We start from the raw sequence: 19,030 nt of genomic DNA, 5'->3' as shown, positions 1-19,030 counted from the left end.
AACATAAATCTCCAATGTAATGGAATTTGAAGATATGTACTTTGGGAAATGATTGCCTCATGAGGATGAAGCCCTTATGATGGGATTAGTGCCCTTATAAGAAGGGAGTCTCTCTCTCTCTCTCTCTCCTCTCTCTCTCTCCACCATGTGAGTATACAGTAAGTTCATATTATGGCAATGAACTTTAGCTTTCTTTTGAGATATAACAAAAAATTAGTAAATTTTGGCACCTGTTTGCTCAAGAAGTTGTGTTCAGCAGTAATTATTTAATGAAAAAATCAATTCAGCAAAGTGCATTTTATAGCATATATAATATTTTAGATGATCTAATTGTGAGTCCATCCACTCCTCATAAAGCTATTATCACTCTCCCTAAAATTTCTGCATCCAAGGGATTCATAATATCTATAAACAATCAGAGGAATAAGTAAAGACAGTGCAGCACTGTCAATTTAGATCTAAAAAGCCATTTCCTATGGAAAAAAACTATAATCTCTATCAAATGATTAGTTTGCAAACCATTTCATACTACTTGAGAAGGAAATCTTTAGGATTGTTGGCTATAACTATTTTGAAAACTCTGTAACTTCTTTGAAAATTTTCTCAGCAGGAAACAGATTTATCCTTCCCGTCTTTGAAACTGAAAATTCCAAAGTGTAAATATCCTATGGCTTTTGTAAAAGAAATTATTAAATGTCCAAGTGAAAGCAATTCAAATCTCCAAGAAAATTCCATTTCTTCCTTCTTCATTATCATTTTGCCTGTCAATTACTTTATTTACATGAAGCATTGTTTAAAACTTATTGTCATGAGAGAAAGCATTTCTAAAAAGCAACAGAAAGTTAGGAGGTACATAGACTGGTCAAAGTGACTTGCTTTTGGGAGGGAGACCGAGTGTCTGGAGTCTTCTGATTTTTAATTTAAAAATCTATGAATCTCTTTAATAATCTTACACAATACCTTTTGTGATTAGTTATCAATTTCTGCCTTGTCCCAATATATAATTTTTGTGAAATGTTACAAATATGACCATGGGCAGCTTAGACGTAAGCTATTCTAAATACAAGTATTACTTAATGTTTTTCATTTATAATAAAATGTTATAAAAATATTTGAGTATATGGATATCATATCGAATACACAGATTTAAGAGATCTATTTGTGGCTGGGCACAGTGGCTCATGCCTGTAATCCCAGCACTTTGGGAGGCCGAGACGGGCGTATCACGAGGTCAGGAGATCGAGACCATCCTGGCTAACACAGTGAAACCCCGCCTCTACTAAAAATACAAAAAATTAGCCAGGCATGGTGGCAGGCACCTGTAGTCCCAGCTACTCAGGAGGCTGAGGCAGGACAATGGCATGAACCCGGGAGGCAGAGCTTGCAGTGAGCTGAGATCTCACCACTGCACTCCAGCCTGGGGGACAGAGGAAGACTCTGTCTCAAAAAAAAAAAAAAAAAAAAAAAAAAAAAGATCTGTTTGTGATGATGAAGAATCTGCTTATTTCTCAGTTATCTATTTTTATTTACTGCACTTAAAATTTGCCCAACTCTTGACTAGATATTTAGGAAAACATTAACAAACTAAGAAACATTCTGAAATAGGAAACCAGAAAAACGCAGTATTTTGTGATTATGCCATATGAGAAATGGTTGAAGAAGTATGGAGTAATCCTACCAACTCTTCCCAAAAAGCAAAAATAGGATCAATGGATAGAATTTAAAAGGAGACACTTTTTCATATAACATGTAAACATTGAAGTTATATCTCTTCACTAATACCTTAAAAAGCTGTAAATTACCCAATACTAACAATGTTCAAGAACAAGATAAATGACTATTTATTAGAAATGGCACAGGATTAACTCACTGACTAAAGACTGCATTAGGTGACCTCCAGAATACTTCAAAATTCTAAGATGGAATCACTTGTATTATATATAGATATATTCTTACGAATTTTTGGGAGCTCCATTAATGTGTGCTATGCTGAAAAACAAGATTTAGACAAGTATTAATGGGCTATTAAATCATGCCCAAAGGTGTCTTCAAACCACAGGTCTTTCAGGCTTACATTTAATTAAAAATTAAAGGCAATTTTTGGCTATTGAACCTGCTCTTCCATCAGGAAAAACTGAGTAAAAAGTAAAATTATTCACTTCTCTTGTTAAATGTTCAGCATCAGTTAAACTTTTTCATACCACTAACTACTTCCTCCCAAAGTTCGAATTCTAGGGACCCATTTTATTTGCATAATACTTTTTGCTTTGAGAACCATTTATGGTAATATTTTTATATTTAGAAAAGCTCAAAGGCCATTATAATTTTAAATGGATTTATAATCTATACATAGAAACACAGTTTTTTTTTCCTATCATCTTGTTAAGGTGATATTCAAAAGAGCAAATCTTTATTATGAATGGAGGAATTTGTATTTTTTTGTAGTTTTTATTACAAACCTGACTTCCCAAAATGTGTTCATATCAATGATGTATACTTCGTAGTTAATGTAATATGCTCGTCTGAACTATTACTGATGTTTTATTTGCAAGAGATTACGAAAATGTCAGTAATAATATTTTTAAGAGAATAGCATCAAAAGGGAGCACTCTGAATCTAACAGTTCCAAGAGGATTGTATTGCAAATGTTGTAATTCGATTGTAAATTGCATGTATTAATCTTCTGGGAGTTCAACTGTTGATGGATTGAGGAATAACCAGAGAAAAAAGAATAAAAAATTAATGTAATTCAAAAAGAAAATTATTAGTTCCACAATGATAGGCAGAATTCACAATCTGAGTTTGAGTACAGAAATATCTTTTGTGAAGGGATGTTGAAGGATGCCAGTTGTAGCAAAAATTTGGTCCTATAAACCTTAAAAGGCATCACTGAGATGGCTCTAGTTGAATGAACTATGATTTGACATTCAACAGGCAATCTACCAAGTAATAACCATGTGAATTTTGCTGAGACAATAACTTCACATGCTTGTGCTCCACTCCCACTCCAACATAGAAGAATTTGGTAACTGTTACCAGCAAGTAGAACAAAAGCTTGGGATTTGCCAAGTTGTTAATTTTTAAAATCATAGAAAGTCCTCATATAGTAGTGAACCAGATTTTAAAAAGAAGAAAAAATGTTAATGAAAATATTCTAAATAAATAAGAAACAGATAATATACTATGCAAGTATTTTTTTAATTACCTTAGTACGCTCTATACATGGTCTAAAATGAGGTTACATATTAGCATTGGAACAAAACATAGTTTCTATGCTCTCTGGCTTAAATTAATTTATGAACAACTTGGAGCAATAGTTAGCAATATTAGGTTTCATAAAATCAGAAAAATTAATTGAATTAATTAAAATTTTGAGTATATAATTAGGAATATAAGACATGTCCCTTCCTTTCAGAAAATGCATAATTTTTCTGAAAAGATAAACCATATGGGGCCAAAATAAACATTGTTCAGCTAGAAGCAATCTAGACAACATCTGTAATTAAAGGAGGAAAAAAAGCTGATATTACATTATATAATTTAGCTTAGAAATGAGTCATAATTGCTGTAAGATAAAGTGATTTTTTGTAATCAAATAGATGCTTTTGGTTATCCCTATATCTTCATTACTTTTAGAGTTATCTTTAGTCTTTTAGTTAAGATATAACTTTAGTCTTCTAGTTAAGTGATATCTTTAGGTTTTTTATTGCTAATTAATACACAAGGAAGAGAATTACTTTCACATAAAGCAAAGAATAAAACTTTCACTGCATACCAAATTCTTTTTGTTTTCAGACAATGACAGTGTATTAGAAATATAGTTAACAGTTATTCCTGTGAGTGCCAAATGTTTTCTTTTTCAGTGTGGTGAAATTTAGGTTGTTCAAGTACTTTACATACATATCACCAACATAGTTTGACCAGTAGAGGGAGCCATTATCTACATAGTCTAAATTTGAAAATAAAGTATTTTATGATCATGAAAGAAACTATGACAGAAACTTGCAGTCAGTATATCAATTCCTTTTCTAAATTTAAAATGAACAAACCACCTATATGTGTTTAATGTGTTTTTAGGTTTCAAAACAATTAAAAATCAAGCTCACTGTAACTTCTTTGGAGGCAATAATGAAACAAATACCTTTTATAATGTGTATACAATTTTTAACCTTTCCTCAAATGTGTTAAATGTCAATAATGCTAAAGTAAGGATATACACAGCTATTATACCAGTATATGCTTCCCTTCACATTATTATTATAGCTGTTTAGCTTCATTGTTTACCAAACTACATAAGTTCAAACTACCTAACATTAGGTGGCAGATTTATCTATATATCTTCCATATTCTCATTTTGTAGTCAAATGAAAGGCTATGTGTATCTTCTAAAAAAATTGACTTTCTCATTGGATTACAAAAAGATAGATTTGTATATACTATAAGAGTATAGTAAGAATTCTGTTTTGATAGAGTATAATTTATTTCATAAACCATTATTTGTTTGTTATAAAAAAATTATTAAGAAATCTGTGTTTGCCCATATGTTGACATTTAATAACATCAGTATGATATTTACAGTTTGTATATTTATTAAAAAGATACTTAAAAAGAATTATACGCAAAGACTCATAAAATTATTCACATATTTTTGTGAGTATGTGAATAGCACAGCTTGACACACTTACCCTTTATAGTTTTAAACATGACTTCAGTTTGTGATTAAAAATCTCCACACTCATATTCCAAATGCTCAATTTGCTTCCCATAAATATATATGAATTAACACCTGTATTAATCAAAGAAAAATATTCTGTGACTATTTACCTTTAAATAGTATTTCACCAGAGATTGTAAATGATTCACTTTTTTCACAGTTCTCACTATCCTTACTATTTAACACAGTTCTTACTATCACAGTTGTGAGAGCTTGTTTGTATCAACCTTCATAGTCGACATTAGTAGTTCAGCAAATATATATTAACACCAACATACACCAAGCACTGAGCTACTAGAGATACAGTTGAGATAACACCTGCCAAAACAAGCTCCCACAACTTCATCTTTAACACAGCTTAGGTAGTAAGAAATTAGCTAAATTAGTGTTCCTTGGTAAGGGAGGTGTCCATATCCTTGCCACTCAAAGTGTGTTCCACTAAGCAGCAGCACTGGCCTCTCCTGGGAGCTTGTTAACAATTCTAGAGTCTCAGGCCCTATGCCAGAGCTACTGAACCTAAATCTGCATTTTAATAAGATCCCCCAGGTCCCCGTACTTCAAAAACACATTACATTTTGGAAAGCACAGGAAAGCACACACCACCTCTTTGCAAAGATTTCCCCAGGACACGGGGTACCTCTAAACTTCAAGTTTCTCTAGGAATAATAAATATTTGTAACTTTGAAATTGGGTAGTTTTCAAAAACTACAAGAAAGTTTTCTAGATCTTAGTTGTTCTGTCAGTCCCAAGGAATTCTACTATAAATCACGACTTGAGGGTGGGACATAGGCCTGTTATGTAGTTTTATGTGCTAGATTTAATTTTAAAACCACCGAGTTCATGTCCTTTGCAGGGACATGAGTGAAGCTGGAAACCATCATTCTCAGCAAACTAACACAGGAACAGAAAACCAAACACCGCATGTCCTCACTCATAAGTGGGAGTTGAACAATGAGAACACATCGACACAGGGAGGGGAACATCACATAGTGGGGCCTGTCGGGGAGGTGGGGGGCAAGGGCAGGGAGAGCATTACGACAAATACCTAATGCATGTGGGGATCAAAACCTAGCTGATGGGTTGATGGGTGTAGCAAACCACCTTGGCACACGTACACCTATGTAACAAACCTGTATGTTCTGCACATATATCCCAGAACTCAAAGTATAATTTAAAAAAAAAAAAAACACCGAGCAGCTATGTATTCATTATTTTATCTTTTTCAATGGAAAAAAAATTAGATGCAGAAATGCATCTAAGACTACTATCCACATATTTCTTTTCATGCTTTCCCCGTCATGTATCTCCAAAACTTTTCGATTTAACTAATCACTGTAACATAAGCAGTGTTTACAATAGTGATGCAATACAAAGTTAAACTATACGGGTAGTGATAAGAAACTTCATGTCACCCAGTATATAAACTTCGAGATAACAAAGACGAGAATGAGTTAAATGTCACTGGCTGCTCCTTATGAACAGAGGAGGCAATTCAGCCTGTGGAATACTGTGATTACTTGTTATCCACAAACCTGCACTCATAGCTCTGCTGACAGCGTAATCATCCTCATATTTAGCAATTTTTGGTGCTGTTTATACTTGGCCAAATTATATCTTCAATGTCCTGAGCAATCTCACCTTTATTATTACATGAAATGGACAGACATAAGAGCAACGGAAGCTTATCCTCCTGCACGGAGCTGCCTTTTTGTCACTTACAAGGTGAGAGATAACCTCAAACAATCCACATCCCTCCTAAAGCATCATATCTTATATGGAATAGAGGGGAGATAGTAGAATAAATGTAGTTGTCTGTGTGTGTGTGTGTGTGCGTGTGCACGAACACAACTAATGTTCTCTGTTTCCCTGTCTTTTCATCATTATCACAATCTCAGTGAATCAGTGTCATGTCATTGAAGAGATGGAAGAAATCTGCTGCTTTATGACAGATGCAGAAACAAATTCAATGAAGTGAGGCTAGGAAACTTGCTTACAGTTTAAGCTTAGTTTGCTACAGGACTCATTCAAAATAAAGGTTCATCAAGTGCCCCTTTCTTCCACACTCACCTCCAAGACTTCTGATATAGTTTGGCTGTGTGCCCCTGCCCAAATCTCATATTGAAATGTAATCCCCAATGTTGGCCTGGTGGGAGGTGTTTGGATCATGGAGGTGTGTTTCTCATGAATGGTTTAACACCATCCTACTTGGTACTGTCCTTGCGATAGTAAGTTCGTTCCCATAAGATCTGGTGATCTAAAATTGTGTAGCACCTCTCTGCTTGCTCTGTTGCTCCTGCTCTGGCCATGTGATGTGCCTGCTCCCCTTGCCTTCCATCATGAAGCCAAGCAGATGCCAGTATCTTGCTTCCTGTACAGCCTGCAGAACCATGAGCCACTTAAACCTCTTTTCTTTATAAATTACCCAGTTTCCAGTATTTCTTTATAGCAATGGGAGAGCGGACTAACACAACTACATTTTTAAAATATGTAGATTTTATTTTTCCTTCAAGGCAGCCCTTTTAAACTGTCTTTGACATTGGGAGGATGGGGAAAATGCTCCACACATTAGGCACTGTGGGCATGTAGACTAATTTGATGGAGTAAGTAGTTATTAAGCATCTATGCTGTTTACTGGTAAGATACGATCGATGAGAAAGCTCTTCACCGCTCCTCACAGAGCTGATATGTATGCTCAGGCTAAGGGTTGTGAGCAGGCTGCACAAACCGACCAATTCTCTCTGGTAGGAGGTTACAGTAGCCTGTCATCAAACCCTAGTGGGAGAATGTACCTCTTTCTCCGTTATCCTTCACGCTTATACCTACAGCACCGCACGCACCCCTAGGAATTACACATTATCTGGGAACATAAATAGGTTTACCTGACTTAAATGTGGTTCCTTCGAAAATAACAGATCAAGGTCCTGTGCTGACATGAAAATTTGCTTGAATTTGGGAGGAACAGATGAGGGAGCCATTTAAATTTTGAGCACAGTATTGTGTTGTTTAAATTCCATCATTAATCAGCTGTTTTTATCAAACATGACCATAAGTTTATACACTCTATTTTGCCAGGCATTGTGTTTTGCAAAAATTAAAAAAAAATGACCTCAGCACTTTAAGATGTATGTATTATTTGGAAAAACTCGTTATAAAACTGCAAATTAAAAATCTAATGTTTGGATCTTTGATCTCATTTATTTTTCCCTGTTGATAAAATGATCAGTAGCGTGCATCAGCTTCCCACTCAAATCTACACGTGAATCCTACTGTTTTTGAAAGAACATAAAATTATAATTCTGATCAAGAAAAATCATAATCCTCTTATTATATCATTTTCTTCTTTCAACAAAATCAAATAGAAAGAGTATGGGAAGAAGATTGGCATTATTAGGGATTTTTATCTCTTAAAGTGCTTTAGCACATGCTGAAGAGATTCCAGTATCTTTAACTAAAATTCTGTTGTTTTAAATCATTCAGATGTTCACATGGAGAATAAAGCACAGATCGTTTTAACACTTAGAGCAAAGGATGAGTATTTGGCTATACAGGTGAAAGAAAAGACAGGATTAATAAAAAAAAATGACAGAAAAGGGGTTGCTGATGCACTGAACAAAATATATTTTAAATATCAGCAGTGCACATGTACATAGCAATAGTATAGAATTTCATTTTTGATGCCACCATTATTGCTGAAGAAGTCCAAGTCCTCATTTCTCACTTGAAATACTGCTTCAGCCCACTGACTGGCCATCCTCCCACAAGACTCTCCCTAGTTAAACCCATCTGATGAATTGCCACAAAATGTTCTCCCTAAGAACATAATCTGCTATGTAACTCCTGGTTTTAAAATGCTGCTTCTCTGTTGCTTGTCTTTGGAATTAAATCCCACTTTAACCTAGGCTTCCACGTCATTGTCATTTGCAACTTTGCTGCAGCTTCTGTTTCAAGCTCCATCTCTCCCTTCCCATTTCCCCAAGACCTGCTGCTTTCTGAAAGGTATAACAGGGGCTCCCGATATTTTAGGTTTCCCAAATGAGCTGGGCATCATTTAAACCCGTGGATGCTTTACTCTGTACCTGGAATGCTCTTTCTCCCCTTTCTCACATAGCAAACTCCTTCTAGTTTTCTGTGCAAACCTCACTTGGAAGCAAACGAGTGAGAAACGTAACACAGCCTCAACTCTTCAAGTCAAACTTAACTTTATGTTGTATAATTTACAACATCTGTTCATATATCTGGAATAGTGACTATAAAGTGGTATTATAATAATCTGTCGGTTTTTTCTTCTATTTATTACACCAAATTGGAGGCAGGCCATGGCTTACATATTTTCCATTTCTAATTTTCATTACTGAATACAGTATTAGGCATCTGGTTGTTTCTCCATTAGTAATTGCTCAGGGGAAAGTGAGTAAATGACTCTAATCTGATTGGAAAAGCACATTCATAAAATTAAGCAGTTCACTCTTTTCCAATGTATTAGCATAAAATTTTGTCACTCAATTTATACTTCAAATTTTATTTAAAGGCACTACAACTGGCGTTTATTGGCTGTTTCTCATGTATGGTATTTATTCTTCCTTTTGACTGAGAATAGTGTTATTAAAATGCCTTCTTTCCATTTACATCCCTACTAGAGTATTAGTGGGATTTTTTCTGCTATTGAAAAATAAATAAAAGTCACATTTAGCTCTTAGATCTCTATATAACTTTCTACAGTATTTTGCACACTTATGATTAGTAGGATGCTATTGGAACCATAAAATATCCTGTTGTAGCTTTCAAAATTGGTATACTTGAAGTATGTTATAAAGTTATCATCTTGCACCAAGTACTTCAGAAATTACAAATTAAATTAATTGAGATTATATGGTTTTAACCTCCTTCTTCTATGTGCTGTTATGATTAATATATGATCTCAATGTACTTTGTGATGGCCTGTTGATTCAGCCTTGTAATAACAGGGAGTATTAAACCTGTGGTTCATTAAAGATGAATATAGATTTCAGAAAACCAGGGAATCTATGTTGTTTTTGTTCTCTGGAAACTATGATTCACCTATGTGACATAAACCCAGGTTAAAATTGCTTAGAAATTATCTGCACAAAACCACTCTATACCTTATAGGATATTACGGCTACAAGTAATCTGTAGCCAGAGAGCTACCACAGTGGGATACAGTTTCTATAGTATACTACAGTGGAATACTGTATCCCACTTTAGCAGCTCTCTGGCTAACACCACTCCCTTCAGATGTTTTTGGACAGATGTGACCCCACTTCCACTGGTATAGTACAATGTTCAGTAGTAACGTTGAAAGGAGACATTCCTTTTTTCTTCTCAATGTTGAGGTGGGAGGAGTGTTTAATACTTCACCATTAGCTATGATGAGCCTTGTAGATGTTTGTAGCTGCCCTCTTGTAGATAAGGAAGTTCTCTTTATTTTTTTTAGTTTGCTTATAGCTTTTGTCATGAATTGGTGTTGCATTTTGTCAAATGGTGTTTTCTATGTCTATTTACATCATCATATGATTTTTCTTAAAATGGTAGCAGATTATATTGATTTTTTGTTAAGCCATTTTACAATTCAGAGATAAAACCAACCATTATATTGTATTATCCTTTTTTTATGAATTGCTGGATTGGATTTGCTAATATTCTGTTATGTTCATGAGGAATATTGGTCTGCAGTTTTATTTTATTATAATATATTTGTCTGGTTTTCTATCAGGCTTACGTTTACTTCACAAAAACAAGTTAGGAAATGCTCCTTCCTCCCCTAGTTTCTGAAGAGTTTTGTTTGATATTGATATTATGTCTTTCTTAAACAATTTACAGAATTCACCACTGAAACTATTTGTGTCAGGAATTTCTTTGTGGGATTTCTTTTTAATTACAAAAATATCAAATAGATAGAGACCTACTAAAATTTTCCATTTCTTGTTTTGAATTGGGGAAGCTGTGATCTTCAAAAAATATGCACGTTTCACCTCAGTTGTCAATTTAATTGGCATAATGTTATGATCCTTTAAATGTCAGCAGCATCTGTAAAGATGTCCCCTCTTTCATCATGATATTGGTGACTTGCATCTTTTTCTCTCTTTATTTTAATACTCAGTCTTCGTATGGATTTAACAATTTTGTTAACCATATCAAAGACTTTAGTTTTTTTGTAAGTCAAGTTGTGAGGAACAAAATTTACTAACCTTTGACTGTCAATTTTAGCTACTGTTTATTTTCTATTTCATTCATTTCTGCTATTATTTTTATTATTCTATTTTTCTTTTAATTTTAACTTGCTTTTCTTTGTATATCTTCTTAAAGTGGCAGCTTATCATTTATTTTGCATCTTTCACTTTTTCTAATATAAGCATTTAAAATATGTATTTTCTTTGAAACATTCTGTGGCACCCTGTTAATTTAGAAATACTGTGTTTTTATAATCATTCATTTAGAAATATTTTTAAAACACTTACTGGGATTTCTTCTATAAATATATGATTTATTGGAAAATTAATTGTTTAACTTCTAATACTTGAAGATTTTTCAGATATCTTTTTGCCACTTATTTACAGTTTGATAGCATTATGGTCAGAGAGTATAATCTATATGATTTGACTCTTTTAAACTTATTGAGACTTGATTTATTGTTCATTCTTGGTGAATTTTCCATTTATAATTAAGAAGAATATGCTTCTTGCTGTTTGGGAATATAATATTCTATAAATATCAATTAATGTTGCTCCAATTTCTATATTTTTCTTTTTCTACTTGTTTTATCAATTACTGCAGAAAAAGATGTAAAAAGTCTCAAGCTAGGTCTTGTATTTCTTTTTGTACTTTTAGGTATGTCCATTTTGGGTATACATGTTGCGAACTTTGTTGTTATGGGAACACACATCTAAGATTATTTTTTTCTTGAGTAATTCATCTTTGTGTAATATTAAATTTTCTTGTCCAACTTGGTTTCTATCTGTTATCAATTTGTTTCAGCCTAGAACTAACTTTTAATATTTCTTATATTACAGGATTGCTGTAGACAAATGCTTCTAGATTTTGTCATTCTGAAAATGTCTGCTTCACATTCATTTTTAAGGAATACTTTCTTGGATATAGAATTCAGAATTAGCAATTTTTTCTTTTCTTTCAGCACATAAAAATGTTCATTCTTTATGCTTGTCCTCCATTATTTCTTATGTCAATTCAGCCATTATTTTTATCATTGTTCCCTGAACATAAGACATCTCTTTCCTTTGGCTGCTTTCAGGATTTTCTTTTTATCATTAGCTTTCAGAAGGTTGACTACAATTTACCAAGGTGATGTCTGTTTCGCATTTATCCTGCTTGTGAATTATTTAATTCATTTGACTTCTGGATTATGTCTTTCATTAATTTTGTTTCACTCCTGGATATTATCTCTTCAAATGTTTCTCCTGTACCCCTCTTTCTCACTTCTTTTTCTGCAACTCCAGCTATATACTTGTTTTGCTATTGGCTCACAGATTTCAAATGCTCTGGTTCATTTTTAAATTATTTTTTATTTTCTCTTTTGTTTCAGTTTAACTAATTTCTATTGACTTATCTTCAGGTATATTTATTGCTTATTCTGCTGTCTTCAGTCTGCTAATAAGCATCTTGAAAAAGCTTATTATTTGATATCATTGTTTTTACATCTAGCATTGTTTATTGCTCTTTTATATAATTTTTATCTGCCTGATAAAATTCCAATCTGTTTATATGTTTTATTATTTTATTTTACTACTTGATGAATTTTAAAGGCTTGTCTGATAATTTTATTACTTGGGTCATCTCTGAGTTTGGATATATTCTTTCCTCTCTTGAGACTAGGTCACATTTTCTGGCATCTTTCAGTGACTTGTATATTTTGATTGGCTGCAGAACACCATCTTATAAAAGGCTAGTAGAGAGTGAAGTAAACGATATTTATGCCTGGAAAAGGCATGCTTCTTCTACCGTCAGGCTATAATTATGGGACATGGAATCAATCAAATCTGTAAAGCTGGATCTTGACCTGTGTTTCATTTGGTTAGATTCGAATGACTGTCAGCTTTAAATTATTGATGGGCATAGGGGTTAAGTGCCTGGAGCAGTTATGGTGCCTCAAAGAGGATGCTTTTCTTAAAACTCTCTGCCTGTCCCCTGGTTATAGAGTTATACCTAGTACTTTGTGTAAAGTCTGAGTCATCCTTAGAGTTTCCTTTGCTCTTCCGGTCCAGCCCTCCGACTTTCACATGCCTCACGTGCCTAGGCTTCAGCAGAGGAGGCTTTCAGCTCTCCTGCCTGCAATCTCTCTCATGATCTCTAGGTGAAAGCCCATAGAAAAGAATTGACAAGTACGTGCAGATTCCCCTTGAGTCTGAGACTTAGGGATGTTAAATTATCTTAAAAACTCATACTTGGTCTTTTAAAACTGTGTTATATGTTTAGTTGTCTTTGTCTTATCTATGTCTATTCTTTCTCCTACTGCTACTCCGCCAAGGGTGAAAGAAACTTTGTGTCTTTTCTTCTCTAGAAGGGGTTTATCACGTTTTTAAAATTTTGGTTTATTATATTTTTTGAATTATAAGCTCCCTGAGGACTTTAAATAATTATATTATAGGTTATCTAGCTGGTTCTCGTGGTTAGGTAGGAACAATGTTCTTTTGTCCCTTTCATCAACCTAGAAAGAAGCAGATGTCTCCTGGATTGCTTTTAATTCCCCACCATAAACAAATTTAGTCCTATCTGGTCACACACAGGTTGCATAAACATAATATTGAATTTCAATGGGAAGAAACTTCTAATGTAGTTTAGCATGAAAGTCTGTTAAAATTGAACAAGAATAAGAAAATAAAGCTGGGTTTATTTATGTATGTAACCAATGCAACTGAAAGATAATAAGTCTAAAAATCTGTCAAAGTTTGGGACCTCAAGATTTGTATTTAATCGAGCAAATATACCTAATGGGTGCCTGTGGGATTTTGGTGTAAACGTAAATTGCTTTCAAGACTCTCGGTCCAGATCTAGACATTTTTTCCCCAGTGGAAAAACGAGAAACAGCATCTTCCAGCAAGTCAGTCATCCATGATCAGCCTGAGGTTAGGTCAAAGCCATCACTTTTATTATTTCTGTGACAAAAGGAACAAGGCCTATGGAGACTTTTCAATAAAAGAAATCCATCTTAGTCCATTTTCTGTTGCATATAGCAGATAACTACAACTGGGTGATATAAAAAAAAGGAATTTATTTCTTACAGTTTGGGAGGCTGAGAAGTCCAAGGGATAGGGACCACATCTGGTGAGAGCTTTCTTGCTGGTGAGAACTCTACGGAAACTTGAAGCAGCACAAGACATCAAATGGAAAGGGAGCTGAGCATGCTCACTCAGGTCCCTCTTCCTCAGTTTACAAAGCCACCATTCTCACTCCCAAGAGAACCCATTCACCCATGAATAACTTAAATCCATTAATGAAAGCAGAGCCCTCATGCTACAATGACCTCTTAAACACCATACCTCTCCATACTGCCACATGGCGGATTAAGGTTTTTTGTTTGTTTGTTTGAGACGGAGTCTCGCTCTGTCGCCCAGGCTGGAGTGTAGTGGCGCGATCTCGGCTCACTGCAAGCTCCACCTCCCGGGTTCTCGCCATTCTTCTGCCTCAGCCTCCCAAGTAGCTGGGACTACAGGTGCCTGCCACCACATCTGGCTAATTTTTTTGTATTTTTTTTTTTTTTTTTAGAGACAGGGTTTCACCGTGTTAGCCAGGATGGTCTCGATCTCCTGACTTCGTGATCTGCCCACCTCGGCCTCCCAAAGTGCTGGGATTACAGGCGGGAGCCACCATGCCCGGCCCGGATTAAGTTTTAACATGAATTTTCGAGAAGACATTCAAACCGTAGTGCTATCTTTCTCTAGAAATCCAGGACTGGGGTTTGGATAAAGGCAGAAGAAAATTTATCTATGCTATGTTTCCTATTCTAATGATTTCATATCAGATATGTTCTTCTGTTTTAGCAGCTTATATATCATGAGTACTATATTTAATCAGCCTTACAAAAGACAGGAAGGAAATTGAAATCTCCTTCAACTTTAAGATATATGAGGTTTGCTCAGTAATTCAGAACCAGCCTGGGGAAATTATAGACTATTATCTATAAGAAATAGTGTGCGTAGGTTGAGCACAGTGGCTCGCACCTGTATTCCCAACACTTTGGGAGGCCGAGGCAGGAGGATCACAAGGTCAAGAGATCGAAACCATCCTGGCCAACGTGGTGAAATCCCGTCTCTATTAAAAATACAAAAATTAGCCGGGCGTGGTGGCGGGTGCCTGTAGTCCCAGCTACTTGGCAGGATGAGGCAGGAGAATCGCTTGAACCTGGGAGGCAGAGGTTGCAGTGAGCTGAGATCCTGTCACTGATCTCCAGCCTGGGTGACAGAGCGAGGCTCTGTCTCAAAAAAAAAAAAAAAAAAAAAAAGAAAAGAAAAAAAAGAAAAAAAAAAGAAAAGAAAAGAAAAAAGAAAGAAATATTGTGCATACGTAAATAGCATTTGTCTGTTATTCTCACCCCTCCTCAACACACACACACTCACTTATATATCTTTTGAACCTCCACATTTAGAGACTAGAAATCATTGATTTCTGAATTTAAAACGATGTATTTATAGACATAACATTTTATCCCCTTTAAATTATCTCTTAAAAATAACTTCAATCAAAATCTTTGATTCAGTGGCCCCATTAGGAAACATTCTATGTTTTTTTCTTTAGTGAAAAAGTAAGGATAAAACCCACGAAGAATACACGGATTCCTATCAACTTGTTTTTTCCTTCTTTGGTGCTTCAATGTTCAACAAATAAAGTAGTGTCGAAATATTTTAATTTAAAATAAAATCATGAAAGGTCTTCTGTTAGTTTGCAAAACAGATTTGTTGCTTTCCAAGTAGTCTATTTGTCATATTATTTTAAAAGATACTGCAGTGTCCTTGAAACCACATTACAATTCTGTAGCCAGAAGCGTGTTTTCCTGCTGCGATGCCTATTTGCTAAGATGCCTTAGAAACCAGAGGAGTGGGGTAAGTGTCTTCATTAGTAGTATTTTTTTTTTTGGAATAAATTATTTTTAAAATTTTTAAAATTTTTAAAAATTGTTAAAACAATTTCTTATGACAGAACAGCCATTACAATGATGATTTTCAAGAGGAATAATTGTAGCAAAGTGTACTGTGTTTTTTATTAGATGTAGTTTATAATAACATACACAAGTTTTTGCTCTATCCTTTGTTATCTGTTTTGTTATTACATTGATTTATATAATTTTACTACATTTTCTATACTCATATAACTAGGTAGATGAAAATCAACTCAAAGCCACAAGCTGGGGAAATTCTGTACAAAGCAGTCATTTAAATGTGTTGGTATTAAGACTGATGATTGTACATATTGTTATTGTTTTTAATGTCAGCCTTACAGAATCTTAAGGGACAAGATAAATTTTTTAAAGTGCTTAGAGTTAGAGTTGGGGCTATCTGTATATGTTTGCTTTTGTCTTATCAGAGAGTTAGTTGTGTGTTCCAAGGGTAGTCTGGCTTACAAGTAGAGTTTGGGTACTGAGAAGCAATAGAAGTAGCCAACTGTTTACCGGTAGCCTCAAGTAGTGTTGAAATGATTAGTATATTACTAGTTGAAAGTATCTTTATTAATAAAGAACTAATCAAAACCTCTTCCAACAATCATGGCATAAGTTTGGTCATATTTCTTTGTCTACACTCTCCCTGCTTAGTAACGTTAGACAAAGGATTGAGTTTTGGCTCATTGAATTTAACTGGCTAATCTCTATTGTACTGACTTAAAATAGTTTATGCTGCTTGAATAATTGCTCCACGTATTTGAAATTATATTAACTATAAATAAAATAAGACTTCAAGAATATGGTAATCACTTTTTTCAAGCCTAAGTATATGTATCTCAGGAAGATTTTTGTACCTACAAAAATATAAAAATCATTCTCATTTTTTACCAGGATAATCCTGGAAGTTGTCATTAGAGAAAATTATTTTCTACAGTATATATTTATCACACAGATGTTCATTTAAAACGGTAGGCTTTTTTGGCTATATTTATATCAATTTGTATTATTTAGTACCTAGACCAATATTACATATATATACACACACAAATATACACATTTATAAGTAAAAATATGTACACATTTATAAGTAAAAATAAACTAATAAAATGATTTATTATACAATATAATTTATGTAAATCCACATATAGAAATATGTATTAATGTTACTGTTCTAGATAATCAGACTGTGTACAGTTTGGAAGAATATAGTTCTATTTATAAAACAAAGAAGCAAGTTTTGAAACCTACAATAAAATAGATCTCTTAAATTACCAGGTAATGAAGAGCTGTCCTAAAAAGTGTTACTCTGCTATGAAAATCATGGATAGTAAAGCTCTCTGGAGACACTCTGCAATTTATTATTTACCTTCTGCAATGAAGAATTTATTTTCATGTAGATCAGCATTTATTTTTGTGGAAGGAGAAATACATAGATGCATGAAGATAATATAAATTTAACCAAGAAGAAAGTTTTATAATCAGGGTTAGCAGGAGTAGAAAACCAGCTGGGATGTTGAAGCCATCCAGTTTTGAAGCCTAGCTGCAGAAGCAATAAGGAATGTCCGCTACTCAAAAGCAACAATTTGATTGCCATTTTAGTCCAATCACATTAAGATTAGAGTCAAGAGTATACTCTATTCTCCTATCTTTGCATTTTCCCTGGGTCAAATGGACAACACAGATTCACAGCAATAACCTCCTGACCAATTTTGGCCTAGAGACTTTCCAGTTCATTACCTTCCTTAGTATTTTCATCCTGGGAAAACCAATTTCAATTCTATTAAAGAAATTCTTGTTATTATGCTTCTTTGTCTCTCTGTTTCATTTTTTTAATTTAAAATTTTTTCTTCTGTCTTCTGTGAACATGTTTCAAAAGACAACATCACTTTTTATATTCTGCTGCTTTGAAGTAGGTGGTTTTTATGCTTTTACAATAAACATTAAATTACTATAATGTAAAATTTCAGAAACATGTGGTGATATTTATGGTGAAATGGTATTAACACCTAAAGCATTTTGATTAGTTATTTCCATTCACATTTAATTGAAATATTAAGATGGTCGAGAAATATGTTTTTCTAGAACTTGAAAATTGATTATCTCACATTTATACTTTGCTCTTAAGTTATAGAAAATCAAAGTCAGAGCATTTGCACAGTAATGCCAGTCCCCACTACTTTCTACATATCCTGCATCTTTGTCAGTTATTAAATCAGTGTGCTTCATTTTCCCAGCGCAGACTTATGCTACTGCTGAAGTGATGTGAACAGTTGAAGCAACTGCTTGAATTTTGCCTGAATTTCTCAAATAATCCAAGCAGAAATAGAAAGTTTGCTTGAAGCACTATTGTTATCCTTCTCTTCACAAGTTGAGTCATCCCCAAGTCTGTCAATCAAATGTTCTCTCTGTTAGACGGTTCCACTCTCTTAACCACTATTGCTCAAAATGTTTAGACCTCATACATTTTCTTATTTTATTCTTGGAAACACTCTTCAAAAATATAGGCTTCACTTTAGATAAAGAATATATATGTATATATATCAGAAATGTACTCTGATACACGTGAATTTATTGCAAATAAAATAATTTATTAAACATTTCTATAGAAAAATTCCCAACCCTTTATACTAACCCAATTACATTTTCTCTACTATATAAGTCATTATGAAAATAGGCATACTATACATGGCTATAAACTATTATGAATTTCTAAAGAAACATTAGAATGTACACACCTAAATATGTTAGTACCTTCAAAGTAGTCACTTTTAAGTATTGTGTTTTTATACAAAAGTGGCTACAACTTTGCAGAAAAATTATTTTGAATATTTTTGGAGAATCAACTTGAATGTCTGTTATAGATTCATTCAAAATCTATAATTCTTTTTCTATAAAAGGTGTACTTAATCATCAACAACCCTATGTCCCATAATCAATCTTATCAGGGATTTTTTTAATGTTAAAATTAGAAATTTGAGCCTGGTTATCTGGAAGCTCCTTGTGTTATCCATCCAAATTATGATCTCCTTACACTCTTCAAAGTGACCAATATCCTGATTTTTATTTTCAGAAACTGCTTTGCCTTTTTACGATTATTATCATTCAAGCGACCATCCTTAGATTACTGTTTAGTAATTTTAAATTTAGTAAATAATTTAGTAATTAAATTTAAAATAGTAAATCAAAAT

The sequence above is a fragment of the Pan paniscus genome, chromosome 2 (assembly GCF_029289425.2).
Source record: "Pan paniscus chromosome 2, NHGRI_mPanPan1-v2.0_pri, whole genome shotgun sequence".
Taxonomy (NCBI): Eukaryota; Metazoa; Chordata; class Mammalia; order Primates; family Hominidae; genus Pan; species Pan paniscus.
This window is presented reverse-complemented; position numbering follows the sequence as displayed.